At 29.3% G+C, this 27,963-nt stretch overlaps 1 protein-coding gene across 5 annotated transcripts in view; it reads right to left on the reverse strand.

The window, feature by feature from the left end:
- Positions 1–22,240, reverse strand: part of LOC129959995 (oxysterol-binding protein-related protein 6-like) — an 86,877-nt gene extending 64,637 nt beyond the window's left edge. For 2 of the 5 annotated variants that reach the window (XM_056072970.1, XM_056072966.1), the window contains exons 1-2: positions 22,068–22,239; positions 5,711–5,792 (exon numbers count right to left, since the gene is read on the reverse strand). The gene's annotated coding sequence lies outside the window, so the exon portion shown is untranslated. Of the gene's footprint in view, positions 1–947; positions 1,041–5,710; positions 5,793–22,067 lie in introns of all 5 variants that reach the window. The other 3 variants (XM_056072969.1, XM_056072971.1, XM_056072968.1) reach the window with 3 other exon arrangements.
- Positions 22,241–27,963: the final 5,723 nt, after the last annotated feature.

A 27,963-nucleotide genomic window follows, 5' to 3' on the forward strand; every position in this document is an offset into this window, starting at 1 on the left:
AGAAAACTCATTATGTAAAATGTGTAGCCAACAAAAGACTCAAAACCATTTTTACAGGAATATCAAGTGCAAGACATGTATGTTAGCTAACGAAAAATTTGGCTTGAAGTAGAACACCGCGCTTTCGGTAAGAATTATCAATTATAGCAAGAGATTGTTGTACCTTCGACCACTTCTGCCTGTGCTGGCAACGGACGACAAAATTTGAATGCTTTTGTGTTCAGTACAAAAATGACCCATTAATTACTTAATTTAACTCGCTGCTATTTTAAGGAAATAGATACTTTGAATAATAAAAATATTTTATAGGATTTCACCATGAAAAAGTAAGTATTATAAATCTAACATTTTATCTCATAGCATTTTTTGATACAATTAAGAAATGATATTAGTGTATGCATATTATAGACAGACTAATAATCTTATTTTGTGCAAATGTTGATATTTCTATTCCAAACCAAAATGAAAATTAAATTTAAACTTGAAAGGGTACCATATTGTACCTTTGACCAGCACGATGTGTTGTTCCTTTAATCAGGTCAGAAGTAAAATATTTCTAATTTAGAAGAAACTAGGGATCCTTCATCCAAGATAATTTTCCAATATTTTGGGGAAGATGGTAATTTGTGTTTGCCATTTCTACTAATTCTTGGTTTTAAGACCTATTGCAAGAGATTTCCATTGCAATCTTCAGAAAGGGGGAGGGGGAAACTTTGCAATGTTTGGAAGATAAATATATAGAAAGAGACGGAAGAAAATTCTCTTTTCATTTCTCTGTGGATTGGAAGCATACTCGTGAAAGAAAGATTAATGAAAATATTTCTTAGTTATAAACATACTTCAATCTATAATTTGATACACGATAATACACAGTATCTTAATTCTACAAAGTGTGATCTTTAAATTACTTTTAGTCCACGATTCTTTTCTCACGAGAGATAACTTACCGACTTTTAGATTACTTTTCGACTTTCAGATAACTTTACAAGACTACTTCTCTTCAATTATGAAGCACTTCATCAATCATATCCGATTAAATCCTGAAAAAACTTCACTGTTAATTGAATTGAAATTAGATTTCATAACAATTCAAGAACCATATTTAATAAATAAGACCATTAACCCATGCTCCAAAGGTAAAAAATTTGGATCAAGGAGTTAAAAGAAGCAATAATAGTAATACTAATAAATACAGATTTAAAAATATACATTAGACATAAAACATAATCCAAGAAATTCACTTGAAAAACCTTATTCATAACAATGGCATGGTATATTTCCTTCCTCATGACGACACTGATCAATCAGTTAATTCATTTTTATTATATATTTCAACAAAAGCATAAATATTATCACTGTCAGTTTTACTGTCAATTTCGGTTATAACAGAGGAGGGGCTCTAACAGAAGAACAGATTAAAAGACTACACGCAATCCAAAAGGTTCTTCTCCTTAAATTTACAGTATTACTTCCACACACAGGTGCTAAATATTTTGACTTAAAACCCTCCTTTACATCTAACAGTCAGGGTAAAGATCCTAAAGTTTCAAACCTGGACCTGTCTGTCAGCTGAGCTGGGTAGAATGTTGAAAACTGAAAATTTGGATAATTAGTTAAATTAGCAAATGCCTCAATAGAAAATAGAACTTATAATATTATACCTATACTAATGGGCAATTAACATGAGATATACGGGGATGGGCCCAGGGTAGGTGTTAATAACGGATTCTCCAAATGCATCTTCGAAAATGTAGATTTAAACAAAATATTTCAATTTAAATAATGTACAAAGATAATACTGTTTTTCAGGCCGAGCTGACTGCGATTGATTCTGCGATCCGCTGAGTTCTGGAAAATGATATCAAAATTAATATTCATTTAGCTAGCCCGTCTTCGATAGTGATTCTGCGGAGTGCCAAGCCTAGATCTTCTTTTGAAAATAAAGTCAAAAGAAATTTTTGCATTGGCAGATTGGCAAGAAGATTGAAGCAAATATGATTCAGAATCCCTGAAAAATGGTCAGGAGTTTCGTTACCTGCCTAAAAAGAAATAATAATAAAAAAAGGCATAATATATATATTTTTTATTTTCTTTATATCTAGGCATGGATCAGTTCTTTATTATCTCAATAAATTCAAAAAACTAAATTCTCTACTATGTCCCTGTGGGACGGCGGTGATAATTTTATTTTTAAATATCCCCTTACTGAAAGCTTTCATCTTAAAGAACCAATACGTAAACAGTAAAACATTTAGTTTAAATTTTTACAAAAACAGGGAGTGTCTGTTAAAATTAGAAAAATTCTTAAATTTTGTGACGGCATGTGTAAATCACTGTGCAAGAACTAAATTCGACATGGTATTTGGTCTCTAATTAATTTTAAAATATAGTTCTTAATTGGTTACGTGCGGTTATTTATAGAATTTAGCTCCATTCAGGTTTTATTCTGGGTGCTTGTAAACCAAAAATTTGTTTTATCTATGCACTTTCGAAATATTACTTTCTTTCAACCATGTTTTTGTATTTGGGTTGCAGTGCGGTCGGAAACCTTGTACCATCCGCCCGATGCAACCGGAAACGAGATTCGTCGGATGAGACATCTCGAGTCATTAACAATCCAATAGTGGTATTGGTGGTCCCAGACAAGCTTTGTGCCTTGCAACCTGAGAGTACACGACGAAGGCTTTCAGCACTTGCTGATGCCCAGCACTGAAATCTGAGGCAATTTGAAAAAGTATTGTAGGTATATCTTGTTTAAGATTCTCGTCAATTATCGATAGTTCCGTTCTTTCAAGGTCTTTTTCCAGCCACACTGATGACGGGGATTTGACGTTTCACCGAATATTCGATATTCAAGGTACATTCGTGAAATTTCCGTATTCAAAAATTCAAATTCCATCATTACGTGGAAGATGTTTTGTCCCATCTCTAATGTGTAGACTTTAACACATCGTTTAAAATTACCTAAATCTTGATAACCTGCCATTGTAGCAACAAGAATCTATATAACTTTACCAGACACTTAATAGGCACGACCAACCACATCATGTTACGCTGATTTCCTGCCTAGCCCTTTTATTCGTATATGTAAGAATGTACCAGTTTTCTGTCTCTTCAGTACATTACTGAAATGAAATGGATATGAAAAATAATCGGGCAAACCGCAGCGAAAGAGCATGGCTTTATTTTCTTTAAAGAATTGGGGGGGGGGGTAGTTTTCTTTGTAGAACAAAAGGATAGTCTTTTCCTTTCAAATAATTTTTTTATCTTCTAAAATATTTCAATGCCCTTCGACAATACAATTTGACACCAGTTACAGATATATCGCACTTACTAAGTCTTCTAAAAAAAATACTTCCGAGAGGGAGACGTCAACAAATAGGAGCAGATAATTCAAAGACAAACAAGCCTATGAAAGACGAATATGACTTTATGTATAAAAATTTGTCACCCGCTCAACTGTTAATTCAGAAACAATTCCCATCCCCCTTAATATAATTTCTTTTCGTAGACACCATCTACATTTAAATTGCCATTTTTTACATATATTTTTAATGCAACATTTCACAGTTTATCTGTATAAAAGAAAAGTAAAACTGATCTCCTTTAAAAAGACAAAAATTCAAAACGGTATTCTCTGAAATTCTATCAAATACACATTCTTGTTATCAATATTATACAGGGTGACCCACAAGGTATGCAGCGTCTAATATTTACAGATTCGGATAGAACACATCAAAACGAGTATTTTGATATATAACATGTGGAGTCTCCGAATATAGAGCCATAGTCTAATTACACGAAGAACATTAGTTACGAATCCGACAGTTTGTATTTCAAATGACGATGCATACGACGATTGCACAACATGGAAGCTTCCCTAGGTGACTATGGAAATTTGTGGCAACCAATGAGAGGAAACACTCATCTGTAAGTGAATATGCAAATTCATATGCCGCTCTGTTCCCTTACAAAATTTAAATCAATCACCATTGCCCGATTTGGATGGTTTAAAGAGGTTTGATTTTGCAGGCACGATGATTAATAAGGTTGAATGTGGTGAAATTGATTTTAATCGGATCTGGTTCGGTGAGGCGCATTTCCACTTCCTAGGCGCATTTCCACTTCCAAGGATATGTTAACAAGCAGATCTGGAGGTTCTGGGCCGCTGAAAATCTTCATCATACAATAGTTCGACCAATGCACCCACTTAGGCTAACAGTTTGATGCGTTATATGTCGCAGCATTGGTGAATATTTTATGACGTGTTGAATGACGGCATCATCCCATTCTTGCATAACAAGATAAGCGACTATTGGTTTATGTAAGATGATGCTAGACCTCACCGAACTCCGCGAAACTTCGATCTCTTAGCGGAACATTTTCACAATAGACTAATCGGTTGGATTCCGTTATGAGAACAGTCAATGGTATAGACTGGCCATCTTACTCGACGGATCTTAACCCGTGCGACTTTTTTTATGGGGACGTCTGAAATACTGAGCCCTCAACATTGGACGACTTAAGAGCAGCAATTGAAACCGAAGTCAAGAAAATTGGAACATTGGATGTTTTACAGAAAGCAGTTGCGAACTTCTATTCCAGACTTCACCGTGTCATCTGTCTTCGAAAATCTGTTGTACTGAAAGTTCTCGACAAACGTTGATTTTCACTTGGTTTTTTTTCTCATTTCTTGTTCATGACACAAGCTTCACACCTTTATATTATATATATATATATATATATATATATATATATATATATATATATATATATATATATATATATATATATATATAAGTAACCAATCTAAAGTAAGAAAAAGTTTGAAAACGAAACTAAAATGAAAACGAAACAAAACAGTTTCGAAATCGCAACTAAAATTTATTATCTATTTAAACTAAAACCAAAAAGGAACTTCATAGTATTTAGGCCGGATCTTCAGGCCGGATTCTTTTTTAATATTTTTTAATAATTTTTTTGGTTTAATTTTTATTTGATTTTGTTTTTCCTATTAACTTGATTCTAATACTTTTGTATATATATATATATATATAGTATTCGTCTAATATGAGCAAACCTTCAGGCACAATTACTCCCCTCCACCATCCACATGAAAATTTTAGATTTTTTTTTTTCCTTGACTTGCTGTCAAAATGCTATTAAACCGTCGATTTCCTACAACTGTCTTCCATCCGAAAATCTATTAACCGTCTTGAAAATGCAACAGAAGGAAAGTTTTTTAATGCAGATTTATATAACACACGAATTTTCCGATTAAGTTCAAAACGCTCAAAATGAATTTAATTCCATTCGTTCTGAATTAAGGAAGTATACAAATAAAAAATAATAATAATAATAAATAAATAAATATTAAAAAATCCCATTGCTTTTCCCGAAAAATTCTGCTTTATATGGATGGAAAATCGATCCCATACGGGTAAAAACCACTAATACTTTAAAACTGAACAGAATTATTTAAACTGTAGTTAATGAAATAATAGCAAACAACAGCTTTGAAATAATAACAAATAGAAATAAATTAACAAAAGAGAGTATTTGAAAAGATTTCGCAAGTTTATCAAAAACATTCATAAGTCTTCAATAAACTCACTGAACAGGTATATTTTATTTAATTTTTAGAGGTTAATTATATAGTTACGCAACTCAAAATCAAAATTTAAAAAACAAAACAAAACAAAAAAATCACCTCTAAGAAACAGAACTCAAAACTGCAAAAATGACAAAGAGTTTCATTGATCTTCGCTTCAAATTCCATGGGATTCGTTTACCTGAAAGGTTAAAAAGGCAGTGAATATTATTATATTTGTTTTATTTCTAGGAGATGTATCAACTATAATTCAATACCAAACGCTACCCCGCTTGATTCCGTTTCTCCTTAATAAAAAGATACATTCATCAAAATACACAATTTATTCACTAGAGACAGAATAATGCAAATACGTTCATGTATGATTTTTATAACTTGACAGAATTTTTTATATCAACCAAAAAGAAAATATTCGAAAGTAAAAATGAAATAGACATTAAAAAAAGAATTTCATATTTTTACAACTACTTTCGGCAGAATTAAATGGTAACTCCCATAATGTATATCGGCTTTCAGTAACTGTTTAAAAATAAGAACTGCAGGTTGTGTTCCAGCAACACTCACTCCCCCCCCCCCTTTTTTTAAATCATTTTATTTAAATGCCCACACTACATGGATGGAATGTACGATAATGGTACAAGACTCTAAAAGGTTATGAACCTCGATCACAGCTGCGAACGTTTCAGTGAAGAATTAATAAAAACTGATGAAATTAATATCAACAGTTAAATCAAATAATTATACATCTTACTGATAATGGAATTACATGCATATAGTCGCTTCTTGTTCTTTTCAAAGATAATAATATTATTATGTAGCTATTTCACTTTCAAGTGTAAATGATTCTATTTTTATTCTAATAAACTGCTTTAAAATTTTAGACTTCTTTTAAATGGCATCTCTTTCATTTCGATATCTTCATAACTACGAAATACATAAATGAAATGCGATTACCAAAAATGTCTCTTGGAACATACGATATATTAATTAATAATTAAGGGCTTTGTTTGTTGATTCCACACACAGCACACACAAAGTTGATGGAAAAAATAAAATAAAATTCATTAAATATTGTAAAAAAAATGAAAAAATAAACAGCATCTTAACTGTTTAGCTTAAAACAAAAAGTGAAAAGCAGAATAGGAGCAGCTTAAATTTCAATGCAATACTGAAAAATATTGCAGGAAATTATACATAAAAGTACATTTAAAAAAAATGCCAAAATTAAGAAGAAAAAAATTTCACGATAATTAAATTGGTGTCATTGGAAAAAAAAATCTTGTTAATTTAAGATGATGCATTTTTTACCTTTTTTGTAATATTTTCTATAGAAAATGCGAAAATACACTTGTATATCGCTTAATTTTTAATTAAAATTTCAAAAAAAAAAAAAAAAAACCCCGCCTTGTAATGTCAAGATGCCGCAAAACATCAGAGCGGTCAGAACCATGCACTATGCAACTGTAATCTGAGAGAAAGAATGACTGCTTGATAGATAGGAGAAGGGAGATTCGAGCAGCAACCCAATATGTTTTAGAGAGCATCTTCAAAATTTTTAAGAATTTCTCACTTCTTAAGCAGGTTAAGTAGTGTCTTGAGGACACTGTATGCTTGTATAAAGAAAGGATGAGAAGGGAACCACTTCCTCATGCACAGGCTCTTTTCTATCATTAATTTACTGGTTCCATAACATATAAATGAGGAATATGCGGAAATGATGCATTAGTCATACATATACATCTATGTTTTTTTCCATAAAGTTAATGTTTAAAGTAATAGTGTAGTGTATAATAAATTTATATCTTCCTTTCAGTTTGAAATGACTATTAAGAACAATCTCCCCACCCCCTTTTTTTTCTTTCTTCTCTTTGCCTGATTTGTTACCCTTTTGCTATGGTTCTAATCCTTTTCTTTTTAAACTATTAGCATTCCAGCATTCTGTATATTTAAAAATGTGAACATATCATTCACTATAATTCTCTGTGGAAGAGAGGGGGGGGGGAAGAGAAGGAATCTCCTTTTAAGTAGAATATAAGTTAATTCCACGCTTTACCGATTGAAATTTTGGTCATAAAAGATTAAAAAAATATTTAATAAGCATTCGATAGACATTTTACTATGCGGTGACAAGACAAAACAAAACTTAGTCAACAAATGCAATCGCCAATCGCGAATAAGCAGAATATTATAAATGATGTTCCTAGATGATGAAAATAATAAACAATGAAAGAAAAAAAATCTGCTGATTTACAAATTTGTGAAATTTTTATTTTAGGAAGGTAAAAGATCAATAACCAAAAGGCCTTTTTTAAAGCCATTTTATTATTGATCAAATCAGGAAATCACTGTACGATAAAGGCTTGGATTTAACAAATATCGAGGGAAAGTAAATGAAGGAATAGAATATTACGTTAGGGCATGCAATGTTGTGCAACAATGTATAAGAGAAAAATATATTCTGCAATCCGTAATATAAATTTTGTTTTAAAAGATGTTAATGAAGGAAGCACAGAATTTTGATATTTTTTCGAAATAGGCTAAAATTTTTAAAAAGGTTTTCAACTTACAAAGTTAAAAAAAATCTAAGATAGTCTAGAAATAGTACAGAGGTAATAGTACAGAAAAAAGAAAGAATTTTCACTCAAATATTTCTTTACTTCGATTGGAGAGATTTAGTTACACTGAAAAGCATCAATGCCCAATGTAGTATAGACTATAGCACCTCCATCGCTAGTGCTTGAAAAATCACGACATAATCGGAAATCCTGTGATATCAGATGTTTTTGTAAATTCATAAGATTGGCTTGGCTTTTTTATTTTGGGGGAAATTAAAGACAATAGAAAGAATATAATTTTAAAAAATCTTGATTATTTTTCGTCTTTTAATTTCCATCAGCGAACAATTATAAAATTATTTCCGTTATATACGAAGAATCCCTACAACAAGATTTTAAAAATATAAAATGGAAAAATAAAAGCAAAAAAATAATGAAAACGCCTTTATGTATTAAACAATTTTAAAAAAATGTGTTATCATCGTAGAACGTAGTCGATAAGCGAGCTATTTAGAAAATAACTAGAAAAGAATTAGCTTAAAAATTTAGTTTCAATTTTTGTTTAATGATTAACATTATGAGGGGAAAAAATACCCGACATAAACAGTACAACAAAATAATTGCATCCTTCTGCCGGATAATCATTTCGATTATTAGAATTGTTATAAAAGCTTTTGGGAACTTTTCACAGATCAATAAACATGGCGAACTTTTAAGAAAATTGTTTTACTAACTTCATAAACTTTCATATTTTTCACTTTCAACTTAAGATCAATAATTTTTGACACTCCTGTCAAATGAAGTTGCCCTGGATAATTTATTGATAAGTATTTTCAAGACGTGAATAATTAGCGATCGGCACACACATTAACATCGATTAAAAGAAATTAAATGCATTAGAAGTTGCAGACTGGCGGCGATAAATTTTCCTTTAAAGAAATTTATGTTAAATACGCGCAGTCATTGAATAGGTAAATCATGAAAGGAGAAATACTTGCATATTGAGAATTATAATTTAAATAAATAGTTATTCCACCATCAAGAACGAAAAAAAAAAAAAAAAAATCCAACTCTGAAATTGAGCTTGAAAGAGTGAGAAATCGATAGCTTCAAAGTTATACAAGAGAGATTGTCAGCACCTAAGAATCCACAATTTTAAGATGCGACAAAATTCATATCGCTATATGCAATTGCCATTAAGCCTCCATTATTCTAAAATAACCTTCCTACTAAAAAAAATTATATAAAGAAGCAATTTAAGAAGTAATGGAAATTTTTGTTGAATATTAAAACTAGGAAGCATACTAAAATAAACCAAAATGAAATGCACAATATTCGGCACTACAACGAATGAAATGATTAATGGGAATTCGCTATGAATGCAAATCATTATTCAGTCATATTCAAACGAGCACTTCAGAAACAGCTAAATTATCGCAAGAGCATTTGACTAAAGGCAGGGAGCCAGGTCAGGAAGTTAATTTAATCCCCTCCCTCCAATTCAGACAATTGCCAAAAAGAAAAAAAGAAAAAAGAAAAGAAATGAAAGAAAAGAAATCTAATTTCGTAAGGACACGATCAGTATCCACACTGCAGATATACAGCCAAAACTTCACTGGCAAAAGACCCAAACATTTACCATGAAGTAATGTTCACGAGACCATTGCAATACGTCAAACTCCAGGAGTTAGTGGAGCATTAAAAATATACCAAAAAGAGTTTTAATCATAAGCGTTTATTTATTTATTTTTTTCGTCTAAAAACAAAGGAGGTTTTTATTTTTTAAATGAAAGTTGATTAAATTTGTTTAAAATTTCATATTTAGAAGATTTCCGAAAAATTATCTACTTGAATGTACTGACCAAGATCTGATAAGCCCAATATTTTGTACTATTCCATTATGAAAGAGATTTAAATATGAATATGTGGAAAAATTTAAAGAATAGCAATAACCTTACACTCAAATGAGAAATCATTCACCAAATATAATGAACTTTGAATATTTCCTAACATTTAAAAATAATTTTGCATACTTAATCAAAATAAAAAAATATTTCCTTTTATTTTTTTATCCCGATTCTGAAACGAAATATTAAAACTCAACAGCTCAGTCCGGAAACGTGGCAGCAAAGTCAACACATGACTCGAACGTGAGAAAAAGTAAGTCGGATTCAATGGTTTAATCAAATTCTTTAGACTACAATATATCACTTATTCATAACAAATGTTTTTCTACTAAGGCACATTCCTAGCTGGCAGTAGTTTAATTATAGTTATATATTGCTAACACATTATCTACCCAAACATTGACCGGTACAAAAAATTCTCCCCCCCCCCCTCTACAATCTGAAAAACTCGTCATTTTAAATGGATACTTATTTTGCATTTCTTTACTACAGTTCGTGGTTTTCCTACAATAATCCAGAAGTAATAAGAAATATATGCATAATATCAAGGAAATTTTTTTTTTCAGAATGAATTTCAGCTACTTCAGCATAAGAAAAGAGGTGATGAAAGAGTCCATTAAGAGCATAAAACACTACAGCAATTCTGACCTCTCTCTAATCGTTTACAAGTTATGGATATACAATAGATGAAAATCTGAAGGAAAAAAAATTAAGTTTTTGTGATAAAGAAAAAGAAAAAAAAAATGCACATTTCGTGACACTATTTCCTTCAGGAATAAACAACGAACTACAAGCAATGAACATTATCGAAATGCAAAATAGCATTGCCGCGAAAATCTTTATACGGTAATATCGCAAACAACTCTTCTAACCACAGTCGGTCAAATATATCAACGTGTAAATTCCATCAGCTTCCGAAAAAAATATGTATATATATATAATAAATTTCTATGTCAAGTGAAATTAATTTTTTTATTTTCAACATATTAAAATAGATGTACGCCGGAAAAAGAGTCGCGAGTGGTCATGGTCGATTCTGATTTCAATTTTTTGCCCTCCTCTTCCCTTTAAGCCCAGTTTTATCAAATGCAAAAACGAAAATATTAAAAGCCAATCAAGAAAAGAAGTATTTATATTAAGTTTAAAAGCACGATGAAAGAAAAAGTATGGCGTTTCTTATATCCTTCACTAAAAAATATGCAATAAAATAATAAAAGTTTATGAGTTTAGCACAACTTTTTTTCTTTTTTGCATATCAACATATTTCACAACTAATTGCATTAAAATACGTCAGTAGTTGTGAAAAACTGGCCAAAATGGAAAATGCAACATTTGAAAGCAAATCGTCCATTCACTAAAACAGAGCACTACACGCAATGGAAAAGGTTTAGGGAGTAGATCACTAAATCCAACTTGATTGCCCGGAATGGGACAACACACGCGCGCACACACACACACACACACACACACACACACACACACACACACACACACACAAAAAAAAAACGGTACGGCAGCGTATCGATTGGAGGAGGTATTTCCAGATGACGTTCCGCAGAATGATGTGCTCTCAACATGAACTCTTATGGCGTATGACTCATGTAAATTACAGAAAAATGTCTTCTTTCTATGTCAATCTTTAAACTAACTGCTTTCAGCATTTCAGAATTCGGGACCGACATTTCAATATTGGTTTTTCTTATAAATGTTAAACAATTAATCACAAATCCTTTCACATTGTTTAAACATGTTATTCTTTTTATGTTATGACATTCTATTATCATATACACAAGATACACCTAGTATAATCTGATTTCAGAATTAAGTTCTATCTCTCGTGCCTTGATTCCTCTTTTGTTTTTTCACTCCCTCTCGGGGATATATTCATTGAGAATCAACCCTTAAATGATTCATGGTAAAAATGATTCATAGTAAACAAAACTATACAGTATTGTAAACAAAACTAAGAGTTAATGTCTTTAAGAGATACTATGAAGAAAATGGAACACTCCTTAAACACCAGGAGAACCACATTAACAGTACAATAAGTATATTCCAGAAATATTGAAATATTTTCGAGATATTTTGATTAACAGAGTATGAATTTGCATTCCAAATAGTAGATCCGCAGAATAAAAAAAGAAGAAGAAATCAAATCATACTAAGAAGTGACCAAAGAAAAATGAGAAATTCAAATAATGAAAACAGTACTTAAAAATGTTTAAAAGATTTCATAACAATTTAAAATTTTGTTTCCATGTACTAATATAAACATTAACCTTATTCCTTCTTATAGATAAACTTCTTCGCGGAAAACGATGAATCATACTTTAACACGAGTAAATTTAAACGCTTACAACAAAAAACAACCACACACCTGCGAACCATTTTGCTAGCAAATATGTTGGAGTTTGTTAGTTCTGTCATAAAAGGTATAAAAATGTGGAAAAAATACATAACAGTAATTTCATTGGTTTCCGTTATTGAGTTGGGCATCCAAAAATAGGGAATTATGTTTGCTCCTGGATATCGGATCGGATCGTGGTGGAGGGAGGAGAAAATTTATAATATCGTGTTTCGGAGCTTAAAGTATTAAAAAAATATACAATGGGCTATCAGACGTTAAAATAATTTAAATAAGGCCAGAATAAATTTTTAAAAAGAATAAATTGGGAAAAAATATTTATAATATCCTCTCCCAAAAAAAAATGTTTTTAATTTGAACGAAATTTTCGCAATTCCACTAACACGTATGTTATACAAAAGACGATACTCGGCAAAAATTTCAGATCGGCAACTGCATCCGTTTTTGAAAAATTCAGTTAAGCCGAAAAATGCACTTAAGTACTTTTCTATCTATCCGAATTTCCGGAGATCAGGAGAAGGGGGAAATCCAATTCTAAAAGCATTATTCTAAGATTTTAGATGATATCAAAATAGGGGACTAAAATAAGTTGTAAAAATTAAGCACGAAGAAACTTGCTCTGTGGCGACTGGTTATCGAAAAACCTTAAATAGTAGCGTTCGCGTAAGGGTCATCAGAAAATGCATTTAGAATCAATAATGTCACCACGTTTTCGAACAACCGACTATTATAATACAATCTGCAATCGTAGAGCAAGACTTTTAGAAAAGATTTTTTTTTTGGGGGGGGGGAGATTCAGACTGATAGAAAAATACTTATTTAATAGAGAGGTCTAAAATCGTGTGTTTTTATACAATAGAGATATTCAGATTTTCATAATTCACTCAGTTTTAATCACAAAAGAATAGAACTTTTTTTTTTTTGCTTAAAATATTAGTGTCCCATGAATATTTTATTAAATATGAACCACGGGGGTGTGTATAAAAATTTAAAATTCGAATTTCATCAGAACATTTATTAATTCAAATTACATAAAATAAAATTATTTACTTCATTTACACCACTTTTTTATTAGATGTATATGCCTATTACGAAGATTTATACGACATTACATTTACGATTACAACATATACATTACGACAAAGTTTTGCTTTAATGACGTGCGTGTGAATTACAACAAAATCAGCTAGCTCCAGTTTGAAGGAAGAATGTGAAGAAATGGAAGAATTCATGGGAAATTATGTAATCTAAAAGTTCCTCGCTTGAAGCTCTAATATTCTTCAGAATATCGCTGTTAAAGATAAATTATTATTATTATTTTCCTTTTTAAATTGTAAAGAGTTTATAAAAATAAACATACGATTTCTTTTACTTTCGTATTTTGTCTTGTGCCGACAGTATGTTGTGAATTAATTCTTTTCGCATAATTATATACTGAGGAAGCATTATTCATTTTCAAGAAAATCAATTAAACAAGAAAACTAGTGATTTTTTAGATTTATCATTACCAATATTCGGCATTTATAAATACTGCAACCCCGTTCAGTTAATTCATTTCTGTTGTTCAGTTAATTCTTTTTATAGGCACTATAAACCCAAAAAATTAAGAACTTCGTTGAATTTGAACCAAACTTAAAATAGTTCAAAACGTATTCCTCATTAAAGTCCAATGAAATATTTCTATGATCACGCTACAACATGTTTATTTTATTTATTGTTGCAACCGGTGTTTCTATCTATATACTAAAATCGAGAATGAAAAATAGCTATATTTTTTCGAGAATTAGATAACAGTGCAATTAAACCTTAAGAGTCTCCTGAAACAAACTCAAATACTGACAATCTTTTAATAGTCAGTAAAAGAAACTGAAAACATTTTTTTATAAACATCCTAGCAAATTTTTAAAAATGGAAGAAAATTTAGTCACTATCTGAATAAAAAAGAAAAAAAGGGAGGAGAATTTTACAAGACTAGATGACTTTTATTATAAAATTTATTATTGTGAAGTTGAATTAAAGAAAAAATGCCCCCCCCCCCATCGGTGGGCCTCTGCCTATAACTTTGTGGTTTAAATTTTTCTTCTCAGATTAATAGCTTTTTATTTAGATTCGATAAACAGACATTACAACTTTCTAACTCCACCTCACCTTTTTTCGGTCCGATATCCAAAAGTAAATAGCCTGTTTTGGATGATTAACACAAAAACTTCAATAAATATTTCTGTTATGTATTTTTTTTTTTTTTCCATGTCAAAGTACAATTCGACTGTCTATATTGGGATCACCCATCCTTCCGCTAATGTGGATTACCGTCGCATCCTACAACCAAATTTCAGAATAACTAAAACATTTCTGCAAAACGGAACATGAACTAAATTCTTATTCATTCTAAATTTTGATAATGATATGGATTGTATGCCGCACTTGAAAAATCCTTCTCTTAAAAGATACAAACTACTAAAATTTTAATTTCAAAAAACAAAATAATTTCTAAATAATATTTAAAGAAGTGGAAATTTCCAAAATAACGAAGAAAAACGGAAATCCGCCATTCGACGGAAATTCAACATGACCGATTTATTTTCGGTCGCAACAATAAAAAAATGCACTCTTTAGTCAAGCGAACCAGATAACCAAATTCGAATAATTAAAAAGTTTTAAAAAGTCAGTGTTAAAAGCAAATTTACATAAGAAAATGAATCTTCTGCTTGGAAAAAAAAAAAAAAAAAAAACCTTATTAGAAAGCTTTATTACTGGTGAAATTAGAAAATGTATGCTGAATAGTATCGCGGGTTAATGTAACTAGATGATACACAGGAATTTGGCTGAAGGAGAAATAAGAATGGTCAACGTTAAAGACTCTCATGCAGTTAAAAAAGGCCATTGTCGACGAAACCCTTAAAAAAATATAATGAAAATAAATCAAATAAATATGAATGTTAACCTGAAGAAAGTATACAGTAATGTGTCTAAAATAATTAAATCTTACAGACTTGTAATCCGCTGGCAATAAATTTTTGCTCCGTTTAAAAAAAGATTAACTTAAATTAAAATACTTCTTAGCTTATTTTCATAAAAATTAATAAAATAATAGTAATAAATCTTAAATAACTAAAAATGCTACTACAAGCAATTGTGGCCAATAAAAATTATGCATGTAGTAAGTACTGTTACAAACAGTATTTCTGAAAATCAAAATCTAGCAAACTAATTTTTTATTATTTTTTAGATGGGCCTGCCGCCTAATAAGAAAAAAAAAAAAAAAAAAAAAAAAAAAACTGAATCTCTGCTTTCATGAGAAACATTTTAAATCGAAAGGAGAATAAAACTTTTTGACCAAAGCATATGAAAAAGGACATTGCAACGGAATAAACATGAAGCTCAGTAAAGAGACTGGCAGCTCTTGTTAGTTTGCTAAAGCCATATGAAAATCATATTCAAACTCCACAACTTTTGAATGGTCAGGGTCAATAGACAATATTTTTCAACTAAGGGAAATATGCTACGTCAGAAAAGGAAGTGTTGAAATATCCAGAATTCGAAATATATCATGCTACATCACCATGCTACACCGAAAATTCGAAAATATATCATGCTACATCACCGTTATTTTTTTAAGGAAATGGATGGCTCTAATATGTTTTACAGAAAAATGAAGGGAATGATGAAGTAAAAACATTTTTCTTCAATCATCTGAGTCAATTACATCCTTCTCATATGCAAAAAATGCAGATAAGTATTTTAAGTAACAGTAGTGGATATTTTGACAAAAGTGAATCCTACGACTCCTACTGGTAAAAGTAATGTTCTAACTTGAAAGTGATATATGCCAAACAAATGTTGCCTTGTCAAACATATTCTATTGTTAAATGATAAAATTTACATTGAACTCCTTTTTTTTTTTTTCAGGTTTATATTTATTTCACAGAAGTGTAAAAATAAGCAATCTTGTCCTATTCAGAAAAAAATAAAGTATACATGAAAGAACAGTTAAAAAAATTTTAGAAATCAACCCATTATCATTTCAAATTTAATTTTGCTTGGTGATTTACAACAATACTAACTATTCATAGAATTAACTTGAAACTTTTAAAATATGTGCGTTTTTAAAATTTTAAAGTTTACATTTAGAATTTCACACAATTATTTTAAATTAGTCAGTAATGCATAGTATATCAAAAGAAAAAGCCTGAAAAATGCTGTCAAATGATATATTTCCCAGCTCTATAGCTCAATTAAAAGAGCTCCATGAGCAATTCAAAAAATTTCCATTAATGGTTTTTAGAAAAAATCTTGAAAATTTACATACCTGCAATTCAAAACCTAGTTGACATATCTGGATAAAATTTGGTATTTTTCCAAGCCTATATGAATACTAAGCCTGTGCCAAGTTTGATAAAAAGCTGAGATGGTGAGTTTTATAGTGGGTCTTGAGATGACCTGAAATGTTCTGAAATGTGTGTATTCTTTAATGTTCTGTAAACTGAATACTTCCGGAGGAGGAATGCTCAAAAATGTGAAATTTAAAATAAAATTATTTTCAATATAAGATAAATGAATTACCCAAATATGTTGCTTATATGCCATTTCATTCACAATTTCTATCCAAAACAGAAACTTTCTGAACATCAAATTTTTTTTTCCAGTTTATTTGTATATGGAAAATCTTTTATCTTCAATTCATTACAAATGCATGAAACTTACTCCGCCTCATGATGTGTCTCAGTAAGAATTTTATTCTTTTTAATTTTGGCATAATTCACCAGTTCAAGTTCTGATAGGATCACATAAATAGAATAAAATGGGGAAAAAATTATAATATTTATCTATAGTTGTGCTATGATGTTTCTAAAATTGAATGCAATTATTGGTATTTTTCCCAGTCAGTTCAGTCCTTTGATGATGTTTTATTCTTATTCAGAGCTTCTGAAACTAAAGATCATAATGCCAAATAGATTGCATATAATAATATGGATAAGCGCAAAAGTTTTTTTTAATTTCCTTTTTTCAGAATTTTTAGCATATATATATATATATATATATATATATATATATATATATAAAATTGCAAGAATTACTTGGAGTGCAAAATATTTCATTCAAATTTAATTATAATAAATTATTTTAAATTAACAGACAATATACTAATACCTTTCCTCAAGAATTTGGGTGGGCTAAAAATAAAACCTTCCTAAAAAAACATTGCAAGAAGCAATGCAAGCAAGCATTGCATTTTACCTCTCTGTTCTAACAAAAGTGGAATTTAAAAAAGAAGAAACTGGTAAGAGGTAAATATTCCACAAGAATCTTCGGTAAATATCTGATGAAAACTTATATGAAATTAACAATATATGGATCGTAAATATAATGAAGATCCTAATAAAAGTATAAAAATTGTTGCATTGAAGTTATTAAATCAAGAAAACGAGTTAACTATTCATAAAAAAGCAAAACTGTGATAGTCCAGAAAAAAAAAAAAAAAATGCAGTGTAAAGCTTTTTAAATGAAATGAACCTTTAAAATCTGTCAAAACTTATGAGAATTTCTAAAACACAGCTATAGGATATTTTAATTAATTTTCTTAATTAGAAAATTTGGATTTGAAAAAAAAAATTCTGCTCAGAAAGGCCCTGCAAAGGGAAAAAGTTTATACTCTTTGTTCTAACAGAAATGAAACTTAGAAGAGGAGTTACTGAGGATACAAAGTTAATCTTCAGTTTAAGTATGTCATTAAAAATTATTACAGGGTAGGTATGGTACACGTAAAGGGCACTGCAACAACAATAACTCAACTAGCAACACTTTCAAAAGTGTGAACATTAAAACATTTCTCTCAAAGAACCTCAAGAACAATTTTTATAAGTTACACTGATATGATGATTGTAATTCACATGATATAAACTGTTAATATAAGGTATAAAATTTGAAAAAAAAATTTAAAAGCCACTGTTCTGATTTAATAAAATAGACATTACTAACTTCCAACCTTTTAGAAAAATAACTATATTATAAACATACACTTAAAAAAATTTTAGAAATACTTATTGAATGCAGAATGAGAATAGATGCATTCTACAAAAATGGCGAATATAGTCTACAAAACCTGGTCAGTTGGTAGCAAAAATTTTGAATGTCAATTATCTAACCTTCAGAATACTGAAATGTTCACATTCAACCTTCAAAGATAAGATAAATTCCCTACTCATGTCCCTCAAAAATCACAGTGACAGCTCATATTCTTATGAAGTTGATATACAAAACACGACTCTGCTTAGCTAATGGCTATTTAAGGATTTGGTGAATAATATAGGTTCAAACAGGGAATAGACCAAACACTTCAGACGTGTAATCAATCATACTTAATGAAGGACTTAGAGCTTCGAAAGTGATATTTCAGTGTTTCCGACAGATATTAAACTTTGTTTGAATGGATATTCCAAGCTCTTCCATATTGAAAGAGTTGAATGTCAAAAAATTACAAGAAGGACAAATATTCAACAAAAATCTTAAAGAAAAAAGATTTGATTAAAACTGATATGGAAAAATGAGTTCTAATTATAACAAAGATCCTAATAAATGTATATAAATTGTTACATTAAAATTATCAAATTGTACAAATGCAGCTAACTATTGAGAAAAAAAGCAAAATTGTGATATTAAAGTAGAAACTACAGCAATTTCTTTCACTAATAAAACTTTTAAAATGAAGCTTTATTGCAAGCTGCAACTGATGAGAATTTTGGAAGAAAAAAAAAATGCATTCATAATATCCTAAAACAAATTACCATAATATAAAAAAATTTCAATATCTTACTTTCCTGGAAATAAATATATTTATTGAATGATTTCTTCAACATATTTCCTCTTATTTCACTATTTAAGGTATTCAAATACTGCTATGCTGTTTGGCTCTCATCCTCCAATAACACAAACACTAGTTATATTAAATCACAAAATATAGCTTTACATATAGCCAAAAATATAGCTTTAGATATATTATCATTCAATGAACAGATATATAATATTTATAATGAAATAACACTGCCTAATAAGAGGAATTTTCAAAAGATATTTTTTCAAAATCAGTTGAATTGTAGCCAGAGATATAGATAACGAGATGGGAAGGGTAACTAGAATGCAAAATATTTAATAAATAAATAGTGAAGAATATTTTCAGTTAGTGAATTGAAAGAATTAATGCTTTATGTTCTTATCATAAGTAATTTACTGCTATATACATAAGAAGAGATATTGTCATTATATCATTAGTGTTTGATTCAAAAGAGTTAACAGTGTAGCCCTAATGAAACAACATTCAGTATATATAATATTGCAGTAAAGATAAATACAATTTATAATGTAAAACAATTATTAATGAAAAACTAATCATGTGAATAAAACAGTAAAGCAAATTCAATAAGAATAATAGATTCATAATTTTATTATTATAATTATTAACATGATTTTAATGTTAAAGATAAGTTTAAAAAATGTTGGCAATCTAAAATCTTAAATTATCCAAAACTTTGTTAATCACAGTCATAAATTTGAAACCACAAATAAAAGTTTCTTCTTCAAATCTAGAATTTAATGGTCTGCTCAACAAAGAAGTGGCTATATCTAATCTTACTCAATAAAATATCAGAAAGAATAAATACAAGTTTTCTAATTAAATTCTGGAAAACCAGAAACAACACAAAATGTTTCTAGGAATGCATATGAAAGCAAATCCCAAGAATACACTCCCAAAAATTTACTACTCTTAGAATTTAATTTTTTAACAATAATAAAACAAAAAGAGAGAGAGATAAAGCATTTTCTTCAAAAATCTCACCAATCAGTCAGCAAACAAAAATAATTCCTAACAGCAATGACATATTTAAATAAAGGTAACTGAAAGAAAATGTTGTTTATCCTAAATAAATGTGAGGAAACAGATTTACTGCACGATGCCTTGAAATCAATAAAATCAAATTAAAGGAATACACATGTGAAGATATGCATTTTATATAAATATTCTTCTCCCCCCCCCTCAAAAAGAAACAAAAACATTAAAAGCTATAAAACCTGAATTGAATCAGAATTTTACTTTTGAAAATTAACATTTCATAAGACACATCAGACTACAATGAAATTCTGCTATTTTAAAAATAATATCTTTTTCTACTTCTAGAAGTCTAGTTTTCATTACATGCAGATTTTCTCACATCACTTTTAAAATTTAATTAACACGAATATCTCGCAAAGTTTACACATTAGGTGAAGTTTTAAAGTTATTCAAAATAACTCTTTAGTGTGAAAAAAAAAAAAAAAAATTGGACGAAATTATATCTATAAAATTTGCAAAATAATACAAATCTTTTCATTGTATTAATTTTCTAAATTAAAAAAAAATGTTGACATGTTTTAAAAAAAGCTCAAAATTCTTTTTCTTATATGTTATTTATAAACATTTATTTTGAACAAAAATTTTCAAGCATTTGAAGAACAGATATGAAAATGATTTGATTAAACTATTCAACATAATCTCCTTTTTTTATATATGCAATCATATGATGATTCTAACACATTTAGAAATCAATATTACACAGCAAAGTTGTTGGTTTTATAGATGTTTGAGTTTTAACAATTGACAAAGATAACAATGCTAGACTGCTCTCAATTTACTGAGATTTCATATTGGTAAAGTTATTATTTTTCTACTACTTTAAAGTAGAGTAAAAGATAATACCACAAAAGTACCTTCCACTTCATCATTTAAAAGTATCTATTCATTAAATCATTGAGAAGCAGAATTACAAATTATAAAATAAAATATTAATGATCTGAAACATACTTAAATATCTGTATATAAAATATTTACCTAAAAATACATAGCTAAGAAATAAGCATATTTTTTTATTGAAAAAAAAAGTTTAATATAATGCTTCCAGTTAGAATACAATATTTTGTAAAAATAATAGAAAATAACATGAAAGAGCTATCATAAAAATAAATGCATAAACAATCTTTCAGTCTTAACATTTAGATCATTTTTTGACATGTTGAAAACATAATTAGATATAATTTTTAACTTAAATGATTCTCTTGCTGTACAGAAAATATTCATTTTAATAAGCAGTCACACGTTTTAATAAAGTGCAACAATGCAGTGAAAATTCTTTTTTTTTTTTTTTTTCACTTCTAATGAAAATAAAATGCACTTTTCATGTATGTAAATTCTTATAAATCAAAAATCTGTCTTTAGCAGTAAAATTAAAAATCTATCTTAATCGACTGCACTTTTAATTTTCCATTTTTATTTATCAAAAATCGCAGAAACAGTGAATAAATATCCGAGTTAGATGCTTTATTAAATGCACATTATTGTCCTTAAAAAATTTAATACAAATATTATATTTTTAAAAAGGGAGATCTGAAGAGTGCACTGAATTAATCATTATGAACCCGTAAAGGGGGCAAATTCAACAATAATACAGCAACATATAAATATTTTGGTTCTCCAATTAACTAAAGAAACAGTTCTTAAAGGAGAAATTCAAAAATGTTGTTTACATTAACCTTAGTAACTTGTGTCATCAAACATGAGGAGGTATAGAGAAAAAATATAATAAAATGCAGATACTCACGATTTTTAATTTCTAAACATAAGAAATCCGAATATTTAGAAGTATTGATGATTTTCAGCATACAATTTAGCATATTGCGAAATGCATTTCTGTTTTCTAGTGCGTTTAAAGTCTCCTAACTTATACCGTATTACGGTACGAGATATTGACTAGCAACACCATTCAGCACTGAACTTCATGCGGTTGCAACCTTGCGGTAGCGGCAGCTCATTAAGTTATTACCCCTGCATGCCTTAGTGAACTCGTCCAGTCCACAGGTAAAATGACTAATGAAAAAGCTTAAATAAAATGTTGCTAAAATGCCCTATTTTTCTGACATTTATGTGTTTTTAAAACTAAAAAATTTGTATAATTAGTTTCACATCTCAAAATCTATCACCTTATTCAATCGGTTGATCAATATACTCGTTGAATCCGAAATTTTTTGACGATAGGTGTTCGTCGCATTCGAGGCTCAAGTAAAATAAGTGTAATTTTGATTTAGATATATGCTCGTATTTTAACTCGATAAATAACTAAGCAATTCATAAGTCTTTAATATTTGTATTGTCCTTTTAAGGTTTTAATTACATGATTTAATCAATTATTTGTTCAAAAATTGCCAGTTTATTTTGAAAAATTAAAAATGTTTGTTTGTTTTAATCTATAGAGATATTCAGAAAATAACATTAAAAAATAGCAAGAATTATGTAAAAAAATTAGAATATTGATTTATTTTCCCATCTGATTGTAGATATGGTGATGAACAGAAGGTTAAATGCAGGAGAGCTGGATGTGCTGCAATTGTAAGGATGACAGATAGTTGGCGAATTTGTTAAGGGCAGAAGTTTAATTTGACTATTTTGGACACTTCATTATTTTTTTATATTAATATTGAGATGAATCCGAAATGTAATGTTTCGTTTGTATTCTTGTTTAATGTTTAATGTTCATGCCAGAATGTGCATGCGTTTTTGTGTTCATGTTCAAATTTACTTATTATTTCAATGTGAAAATAAAAAGTGATGGTTGATTACTACTAAAACGTTGTCCAGTTTCCACTTGCTATTTCTTTAGTTTCATTTTGTTGCAAATATTATCTATCCCCCACAGTTACAGACTGGATGTAAGATCTTAATCACGAAAGTGTTCTTAGCACCGCACGGAAATTAAATTCACAGTTGCAAACGAAGTAAAATTACTTGGGAAGGGCAATATTTTTGTAAATAAAATTGTATACAGAAAAGGATAAATTGTAATTGTAAATTGTAAATACTTCTTTTTAGATTCAAAATATGAACGCTAGAATGACAACTTTTGCAGAAAAAAATCCTATAATCCCCGTTAAATAATCAATCAGTTAGAATGAAAATAAATGGAATTGAATAAATTTGCTTGTTATCTCGCCATCTGAAACCGCATAATAAAAATATTTCAAGTGGAGAACTGCCTGGATAGGATGAAATTTAAATACAGACTCGATATAGTAACGAAACCAGATGGGATCGTTTGATCAATAAATATAAGATGCATGCAATTTTTTTTATTAAAGTAAGAATTGTTTTTTAAAAAAGCGAAATAAAAATCGGTCTACTCTTTAAGAAGTGAAGCCCCATCAGAGCTATTTTTACAAATATAATGTTCTGATTAAAAAATTAAATGCTGATGTGCCTCAGGAAAAAGAAATAAGATCACTTTTCGTGCATTTAGAAAAAATTCATTCAAATCAGATAATGAAATTTGTAGTTTTCTGCTAGAAAATTCGGATTCTGGAAAATATGAAATATGATGTGTAGTAATCGAGGAGTGTAGCACAAAACGACTGATGCGAAAGTTACTATGGATATATATCTGACTTGGAATGGGGAGGCGTTGGTCCTTTTCTATGCACTTTAAGCGAAAAGTGAAGTTGTTAAAAATAGAAGTTAAATTTAAAATGAAATTAAGAATTGACTAGCTTTCTGGAGCCAAGTTAAACATATTCAAAATGACAATTAATTAGAAAATGAAGATAAGTTTCAGTTTTTGATCTAATCTGTAAGTGAAAGAACAATAGCACGTGAAATTATAGACAGTTTTTCATTGATAAACCAAAATGAGTTTAAAGAAATAGATAATTTAAAATGGGATTTTGTAAAAGATGATATACTTATTAAGTACTACATAATTAAAATTAATCATAATCAGCGCTACATTAGAGAAAAGAAAATTAGGCAGCCCTCTCCTCTAATTTTTGCCTCGATAAGTTAGAAACATACTTAAGAGTTTTAGAATCAATTGATTTAATATCTGATAAATATTCGTCAATGCTTTTCCCTCCTGTTGTGTCCTACATACCAGAAGGTATTTTTAAAGAATGGCTAAGTAATCCTATTTTAATTTCAAATGATGATTCAAATAATATTTATACCCAAAAATTGAAAAATCTGTTACTGTTTCCGAAAACGGAAAGAGAAAGAGAAGAAATCATTTCTTTGATGAAAGCACGGTTTATATCTAAGGAGTACAATGAGAAGAAAGTAAAAATATCTCCATACACTCATCTGGCCACTGTTACCGATTTGTTTTCAGGAGGAGAAAAAAGGAAAAACGTTGTTAACTGCCTTTTTTTAGAGAAATTTCATAAAAGAAAAGAATACATTCATTTGAAGACGAAGAATGCTAAAAAACTTGATTTTGAAGAAGTGTGTGTGTGGGGGGGGGGATATATTTTGAAAAGCAAGAAATATTGCTTTTACTTTCTTAAATTCTAGTCATAAATTTTGAATTTTTAAGTAAAATTCCTAGTGTTTGATTTGTAATAAGAGACAATGAACTTAAATATGTTCTGATTTGCAAACAAACAAAACGGATGTCAAGACGCCAGGTTTGGAAGAGAAGCCTGAAATCAGTTTATCTAATCATTGGTCTTCTGAAGAAATTCTTCAAACTTTGAAAGTCAATATCAAAACAGAAAGAGAAACACATTGAATCCGAATTTTTATTGATAGTAATTCAGGTTTTATTTGTAGGAGAAAACCGTTAAGGGAATGAATCCGAAACCCATTGAAATTAAAAGTATAATACATTCCATATTTGATGGAGGAATATTACGAAAGCAAGATTCCTGATTATATGAAATAACTTTTAAGAATTCAAACACTGGATTTTCCTATGATATCCAAATCCTTGAGCAACCAATTATTTGGAGTAAAGTGCCTCGGATCAAAAAAGGGATTTGAGGAAAAGAGTTAAAAAAAAGAAAAGAATATAATGCTACTTATTTTGACAACGATTGTCCAAACATTGAATTATTGATAGATGTGGACTTTTAAGGACAGTCATTTTCAGAAGATATACATGTACTGAAATGAGGATAGTCGTATACGGAATAAAATTAGTCTCATTAATCTTGGGTGAAGTTTCTATTGAAAAACGAGAAAATAATTCTTCTCATTTGGTAACAGCACTGTTAATAAAAAAAAAACTCTATTGCAGATTTTTTGAAAATAGATCAAGTTGAAAAAATACATATAAGATGATTAATGCAAACGAATCGAGTCTAACATATCATCATACAACAAATTTACGAAATTGAGGGGAATAATTTATAACTCTGAAAGAATCATTTAGAGGATATTCTGAAAATATTCAGAAGAAATTTGTGAATGATTGCTCAATATTGAATATATAAATAATAGGTGCTAATCAATTTTTCTTTATTTTAGCTGTAATTAACTTTCTGAATGGTAATAAATGATGCAGATTTCCTTAGATCTCTATTTCATTTACCTGCAAACCATAAACGATGGTAAAGAATAAAAAATAATTAAACATTCCTATAGTCAGTCTGTCTTGCAGTTAAATTTCCTATCGCCTCGGTGGAAAAAACATTTTTTTTTAAAAGCAAAGTTCATGTTAAATTTAAATCGTCTAATATGAATAAGAGCCGCCGAGTAAAAGTTCTAGCTTGCCACAAAGACAGAGAGTATCCTCCATATTTAAAAGTAGCGACTATTAATAAAATATAATTGAAATGGAAGGTATTTTTTTTAACTTTGATTTCATATTTTTTGCAGCGAGCGAAGTTTATTTTATATATTCTCACATTACAACAAGGTGGAAAATGATATTTTATTCAAGAAATGCATGATTAGCAGAATTTGAATGCCAAATAAACAGCTGTCAACATTTTGAAATTTGTGAATGTGCCCTTAAATGCATTATTTTAGAAGTAGAACAGAAAAACTACTTGCAGGAATGAGCTGCAATTTTGCAAATTTACATAAAATGGCATGCCCAAATTTTAGTGCGTCGCCATTTAAAAAGTTTTAAATTCTAATATTTAACACGTTTTTTCGCATGTTAAAAATTACTTTATAATGGTAAAAAGTGTACGAAATGTGCAGATTACCGTATATTTTTTAATATATGAAGGTTAAGATTTAATTTTAATATTAACAAGTTAACATTTTTTGTTCATCATTTCAAAATGAATGCGCCTATATTAATGAAACTTGGTTTCCGTGAATAACTTTAGATATAATTTTAAAGTTGTGTGAGGAAAACGGATATTGTCATTGGAAATTGTGAAGTTTGTTCTTTTTCCATATATAGCCCTTAATTCCAAAATCTTTTAAAGGTACATTTGATTGATGATGTTGAAAACATTTGAAATGATTAATATTAAAGTTTGATAAATATAAGTGGAAATAGATTAGGAGAAATAAATGTTTGTGAATTAAATTATAATATAATTTAGAAAATCAATGTTAATATAATGAGTTCCTAATCTAAAATTCTGTTATATATATTAAGGATTACATTATCGACACATTATACATATTCATTAAACTATATTATGTGTGGGTGTGATGGGTTTTAATGCATCAGTCCACTTGTATTAGCTTAATCTTTTTATTCTTGATTAACAAATGATGATTCTGATGAATTTTACAAATGAGAATTCAATGATGAAGGAATTTATATTACGTGAAGATGGACAGTTGATGTTGTTTAAAGGATCTTTCCCACCTACGCGTGGTACACTGGCATTTGCAGAGGAATTCTTCACAAGAATCCCAGTTTCGGCCTTTTTTCAGAATATCATGTCTTCTCGATTTCCGGTCGCACCCTTCTCGGCGGACGTCCGTTCCTTCCCCTCATCTAGTGAACTCTGAACTCTGCCCTCCGACTGCTGACTATCACCGGAAGAACGCAGAGCGCCCTCTCGTGGAGTTAATTTACCATATGCATTGTATGTAAGAATAAGACTACAATACAAATTTATTATTGAGTTTTAAATAATATTTTAGTGAGTATATAAGCATTTTCCTATCAATTCGAAGTTATACTATTATTTTGAGAATTTTTTAACTACAATGAAAATAAAATTCACACTAAAGTTGCTTAATTCTGGAGGAAACTAAGAAAAGAAACTTACTATAGAATATTTTATTGTTTTAGTCAACACAAATTCAAGACAAGGGCATGATAGTATCAATAAACATGTTAACACCAACTCAACAAGTTTAATTTATAAACTGCTGTACTTTTCCTATGGCAACTTTTATGTTTATCTCATTTAATAATAATGAAAATGTTTGTTTGTGTGCGTGTTAACCAAACCGTTTGATCTACAGCCACAAAACTTAGCACATATCTGTTTTGGTAGGTAGGAATGTACACCTCACATCCATTTTTAAAAATTTTAATTAATTAAAAATTAAGCGATATTTTTGCTTTCCTCTGTAATAACTTTCGAAAATATTACAGGGTAAAAATTAGTTTTATATCATTTTAAAATTCAAAAAATTATCCTTCCCACTATGCATTTTTTATTGTTTGTTTTTTACTTTTAATTACATTTTAAAACATGTTTTAAGCGCATTTTGGCAACATTATATTTCATTGTTGAAGTAAAACTCAAATTGTTTTC

Source organism: Argiope bruennichi, chromosome X2, assembly GCF_947563725.1.
Source record: "Argiope bruennichi chromosome X2, qqArgBrue1.1, whole genome shotgun sequence".
Classification (NCBI taxonomy): Eukaryota; Metazoa; Arthropoda; class Arachnida; order Araneae; family Araneidae; genus Argiope; species Argiope bruennichi.